This window comes from Tachyglossus aculeatus, unplaced genomic scaffold, assembly GCF_015852505.1.
Source record: "Tachyglossus aculeatus isolate mTacAcu1 unplaced genomic scaffold, mTacAcu1.pri scaffold_115_arrow_ctg1, whole genome shotgun sequence".
Lineage (NCBI taxonomy): Eukaryota > Metazoa > Chordata > Mammalia > Monotremata > Tachyglossidae > Tachyglossus > Tachyglossus aculeatus.
Window position 1 is genome coordinate 173401 of NW_024044847.1, and position 6132 is coordinate 179532.

General features: G+C 46.9%; 1 non-coding gene across 1 annotated transcript; it reads left to right on the plus strand.

Annotated features, from left to right (window-relative positions):
• Window positions 1–1112: 1112 nt before the first annotated feature.
• Window positions 1113–1250, plus strand: LOC119922638. Its single transcript, XR_005448679.1, has one exon. It is a non-coding gene; the product is annotated as a small nucleolar RNA SNORA7 (small nucleolar RNA).
• Window positions 1251–6132: the final 4882 nt, after the last annotated feature.

Genomic DNA, 6132 nt, shown 5'->3' on the forward strand with positions numbered 1-6132 from the left:
ATGAGACCTCGTAGAGTAGGGGGAGGCAGATGATGGCGTAGCGGTCGTAAGACACCGTGAGGACGAAAAACTCCCAGGCAGGAAACAGGACCCCCGGGAAGAACTGAGTGGCACAGCTCAAGAAGGAGATGAATCAGCAGTTAGTCAAGGAGATGATGATGGATTTGGGGATGGTCACGGAGATGAGGCAGAAGTCAATGAGGGACAGGTTCCTGAGGAAGAAGAACATGGGGGTGTGGAGGCACCGATCGAGGGTGATGACGGCGACGATGAGGAGATTCCCTGTCTGGGTCGCCAGGTAGAGTAGGAGGAACAGCGTGGTGTGGATCTGCTGCAGCTCCGGGACCTCAGAGAAACCCAGCAGGAAGAATTCCGTGGAGATGGTGGACATTTCTGTGGTTTGATGTCTACACCCCGCACAGAAAGAGGGAAGACTTCAATTTGCAGGCCTTGATTGCGACGATAAAGGAATCAACATTAATTCCCGTAGGAGTAAATCAATCATTTATTTGCACTGAGCACCTACAGAGTTCAATAGTATTAGTACAAATGACCCTGATATCTAGGAATTCCAAGCTCACAGACTTGTAGGAGTGGCACAGTGTAGTGGAAAGGGCCCAGTCCTTGGAGTCGGAAGACATGGGTTCTTATTCTGGCTATACCACTTGCCTGCTGTTTGGCCTTGGGCAGCATACGTAACATCTCTGAGCCTCAGATTCCTCATTTATAAAATGGAAATCCAAGTCTTGCTTTCCCCACTACTGAGACTGCGAGCCCCGTGTGGGGTAGAGACCATGTCATACCTGATTACTGTGCATTTACCTCTACATACTACTGTGCTTGGTGTATAATTAGCATTTAACAAGAGACGCAACTATCTTTATTATTTGGGGAGACAGAAACCTTAAATAAATTGCAGATAGGACAGTACTAGAGAGCATAAAGAGATGAACTGCAGTGAAATGTTGTAGGTCAATCAACATATATATTGAGCAGAGCACTGTACTAAATGCTCGGGAGAGTCCAGCATAATGGAGTTGTTAGGTACGTTCCCTGCCCACGATGAGGTTATAGTCTAGAAGTGATTTTATGCTCAAATTAAAATCCCTCAGCCCCTCTCAGGATCACACCTGGAGAGTTTCCAGTATTCTACCAGTCTCGGCTATGAGCGGGAGAGTCAAGCAGAGGTCTACCCATTCCATTCCTAGCTGGGGCAATGGCTTGCGAGTGCAAGGAAATCTACTACAAGTCAGAACTCACCTGTGCTGGGCAGCAATGTCATGGGAGAGAGTCGAGGGTGGGAAACCAAGTTTCTTTCTCTTGGAAGAAGGTAATGGTAAACGACTTCTTAATGTTTAGCAAGAAATCTCTATGGATACAAAGAACAGAATGACTACTGCATATTTATCCATAAAGCCACCTTCCCTGGAGTGAAAACCTGAATCTCTGCCAGTGTGATTTGATCCACATTTTGATTATTTGTTCATCTGCCTTTTACTTCTTTCTCATGCCGCTGCTGCCCAGATACAGGTAAATCAACTTTGTCTGTTGATTCCGCTTAGATTTTTTCCTTTATGGGTAACCCTAGCAAGAGCATCTCTCAGTGGCATAGCTCTAAGCTACATTGCCATAGGCAAACTCTCTTGCCATGGAAACGGGATTGATTCGTAGGAGAGCTTCCGTTCAGAAGAATTGATGATGGTGCCAGGTTTCTTTTTCCAGAATCAGTCATGCTCTCTCATCCCTGATAATCACGTTCACACTGAAAACGTTTTTGACATCCAGGAAACACTGACAGCTGAAGTGATAGTAGCATCGTGACGATCTCAGTTATAGCACCGAGAGCCTGGCAGGCGGTTGCCATGGTAGCCAGGGTGGGGTTGCTGGAGGGAGAGGAGTTGTGTCAGTGATGAGGCCACTGGTGGTTAGAGCACGGGCCTGGGAGTCAGATGGCTGTGGGTTCGAATCCCGGATCCCTCACAAGTCTGTTGTGTGACTTTGGGCAACAAGTCACTTCACTTTCCTGTTCCTCGGTTACCTCATCTGTAAAATGGGAATAAGAGTGTGAGCCCCATGATGGACAGGGACTGTGTCCAACCTGATTAACTTGTATCTAACCCAGCGCTTAGAACAGTGCTCAGTAAGCACTTATCATGCACAAAAATTATTTATGATTTATTATTGCTGGCAGGCCAGTCCCCTCCTACATGTCTGACCTGTTTGGAGTACAGTCTTGGTCTGAACTGGTCTCTCCCCCCTTCTAGCCCGGTGTAGGAAGGGACTGTCTCTGTTGTTGAATTGTATTTTCTAAGCGCTTAGTTCAGCGCTCTGCACACAGTAAGCCCTCAGTGAATGGGATTGAATGAATGAATTGACTCTAACATGTTCCCCGAGTGTCAGATTCTCCCCAGTTGGCTCCATCTCTGACTTCATCCTTCTGGTTCCATCCTGCCTCTCTCCATCCCAGCTCACTCTCACTAGGGCAAGTTGGGGCTGGCGGGGGGCCCTAACCCCTTCTGGACATGGCTAGTCTCCTCTTTCTCCTCGGATTCCTGGGTTCGGTCAGCCACAAAGGGACTGCCAGGAGCCCTCAGCCACTCTCTGCTCTCCCATGGTTGCTGCCCTGCTCTCTAAATGGACTCCGTCCCCATAGATATATCTGTCGCTACACTGAGGGGGATCCCTGGAGGACCGGCCTGGGCCCCTGTGGAGGGACCTCGTGGGCCAGGAGACGCGCCAACCCTCTGGGGATAAGGACCTGACACTCCCTACTGCTGCAATGGTCCTGGACAGTGATGCTCCCACAGCAACAAGTGCATCTTCTTCTACATAAGTATACCCGTATCCAGAGAGAGAGAGGGGGAGAAAATAATATGCTTCTGAATAGGAGAAGCAGCATGATTTAGGGGAAAAACATGGACGTGAGAGCCCCAACTCTCGTGAATGCTTGCCGGGTGACCTTAAGCAAGTCACTTCACTTCTTAGGGCCTCATTTTCCTCAGTTGTATAATGGACTTGCAATACCAGTTTTCCCTCCTACATAGGCTGTGAACGTCATGTGGGACAGTGATTGTGCGCAATCTGATTGATTTGTATCTATCCCAGCGCTTAGAACAGTGTTTGACACGAAGTAAGAGCTTAACAAATACCATAACAAAAAAAGAATATATCCTCGTATCCTCACTGCGGGCGTACGACTGGTTACTCAGAGTAACCATTGGAGAATCGGAGCCCTCAACACAGAGGTAGGGAGTGACAGATTGGCACTAACTAAGGTTAGTGTCTGAAGACACGAAGCTGCTTGGTCTAGTGGAAAAACCCCGGGCCTGGGAGTCAGAGAACCTGGGTTCTGGTCCCGACTTTACCGCTCATCTGCTGTGCGACCTTTGGCACGTCACTTCATTTCCCCGTGCTTCAGTTACCCCCTCTGAGAGGCTGAGAGTCCCATGTCGGACAGGGAGTATGTCCAACGTGATTATCTTGTAACTACCCCAGCATTTAGCCACATGTTAGCTGGGTGACCTTGGACAAGTCACTTCAGTTCTCCTGTACATCAGTCTCCTTATATGTAAAATTGAGATTAAATCCTATGCCCTCCTTACTTAGACTGTGAGCCCCGTGTAGACAATTCCTTCATTTTCATTCAATCATATTTATTGAGTTCTTACTATGTGCAGAGCACTCTACTAATCGCTTGGAAAGTACACTTCAGAAACAAATAGAGATAATCCCTGCCCACAACGGGCTCACAGTTTAGAAGGGGGGAGACAGGCATCAAAATAAGTGAACATGCAGTCAAATGTGGGAGACAGTTTCTATGGTGGCGTCCCTTCTCCCTTATCACCCTCCGATTTTTCTGATTTTCATTATCACCAAGAGTGATCTTAAAATTCATAGAATTACTGTTATTATCAGTAGTAGTATCAACATTATCGTTATTGAATTTATTAAGAATTTACTTGCAAACGACTGCCAAGTCCTGGAGTAGAAACAAACTTTCAGATCGCACACGTTTCCTGACCCACAGAGGCTCAGATTGCAAGAGAAAGAGAGAGCACATATTTACCCCGATTTTACAGAAAGATCCAAAGAGGGTTACATGCCTGGACCGAAAGTCCTACAACCAGGCCCGTGGCAGAACTGGGCAGATCTTTCAAAAGACATGACTCCCAGCCACATGCTCATTCCACTAAGCCATGATGTCCGCCCAAACAATCACTTGTCATTCATTCATTCATTCGATCATATTTATTGAATGCTTACTGTGTGCAGAGCACTGTACTTAGCGCTTTTAAAGTACCATTCAGAACAACGAGGGACAATCCCTGCCCATACCGGGTTTACAGTATCATATGTCTTATCAATCTCCGTCCCAGACATTGACAAATCCTCAGACGCTGGACTTTCTCTTTAGACAGCTCTTTATTTGGGCACCCACGCAGTCAGAACTCTGATGAGGAATGGAATAGTCAGTAAAAAGGAAACAGATGTTTTGTCCCTTAGAGGAGGAGGGAGGAACTTCCCCTTTAGTACCCTCCCCAGGGTGGCCTTCACCTCCCGATTCCTCAGGCTGTATATGAGGGGGGTTTAAGGTGGGCGGTACCACAGTGTAGAACACGGACACCAGCAGGTAGCACAGGAGGTGGCAGATGGCAGTGTAGTGGTCGTAGTACATCGCCTTGAGGATGACGAGCTTTGAAGTGGCCAAAACGACCATCAGGAAGACTTGGGCGACATAGCCCAGTAAGGAGGTGGTTCTAAGATAGGTCAAGAAAATGACGGCAGACATGGGAATGGTGACGGGGATGTAGCAGAGGTTCATGAGGGACAGGTTCCTGAGGAAGAAGTACATGGGGGTGTGGAGGTGCCGGTAGAGAGCGGTGACGGCAACGATGAGGAGATTCCTCGTCAGGGCCCCTAGGTAGACCAGGAGGAACAGCGCAGTGTGGACCAGCTGCAGCTCCCAGACCCCCGAGAAGCCCAGCAGGAGGAATCCCGTCACCATGGAGATGTTGGGCATTTTTGGGAGGCAGCATTGACTTTCTGCAGTGTATGAGGGAAGGAGCCAACGTTAGGGTCCATTGATGGGATAAGTGGAGAAACTGACAGGACGTTTGATAGTGACCCTTCATAGAAAGGAGACAGCCATTGAATTTAAAATGACCTTCGAGTTCACTGTGGAGGCACTGAACATTTCTGGAGAATGATGTCGACTCCCCGCACAGTAAGAAGTATGACTTCAATTTAGAGACATTGATGTTGTGGGTGAAGGAATAAGACTAAGTCAATTCTATTTATTGAGTACCTACAAAGGACACCGTATTAGTACATTTGATCACTGACCCCATGGAACTTCCATTCTATTGGAAGCACAAAGCTTCAAATCATGTAGAGGCAGGGTGCACTATTGGAAAAAAACAAAGGCCTGGGAGTCAGAGGACATGGGTACTAATCCCAGCTTAACCAGTTCTCTGCTGCATAGTGATGGGAAAGTGACTTAATTTCTCTCCGCCTCAGTTTTCCCAATAGTACAATGAGGATTCGATATCGGTTTACCCTCCTACTTAGTCTGTGAATCCCTTGTGGTACACAGACTGTGTTCTACCAGGTTGTCCTGAATCTCTCCTAACACTTAATACGTTGCTTGGCACATAGTATACACTTACTAAATATCAAGAGAATTATTTTTGGTTGAGGAGACCAAAACTAAAATGAATAGCAGAAAGAAGAGGTCAGAGAACATGAGGATATGTTCATGCTGTTGTGAAATTATTTTCAGTGATTTTAGAGTCAAGCAAGAAGTGCCTTTACACATAAATCTGTCCATTTAGTGTAGAGAGAATGGGCCTGGTAGACAGAAGGACCTGGATTTTAATCCTGTCTACACTACTTGTCTGCTGTGTGACCCGGGGCCAATCACTTACCTTCTCTGTTCCTCTGTTACCTTATCTGAAAAATAGGGATTACAAGTGTGAGCACCCTATGGGGCATGGACTATGTCCAACCTGATTAGCTTGTATCCACCCCAGTACTACGTACAGTACCTTACACATAATAAGCACTTAACGGTACCATAAAAAAACCAACCAACAAACAACAACAACAACAACAAAACCCCATATACTTCAGCTG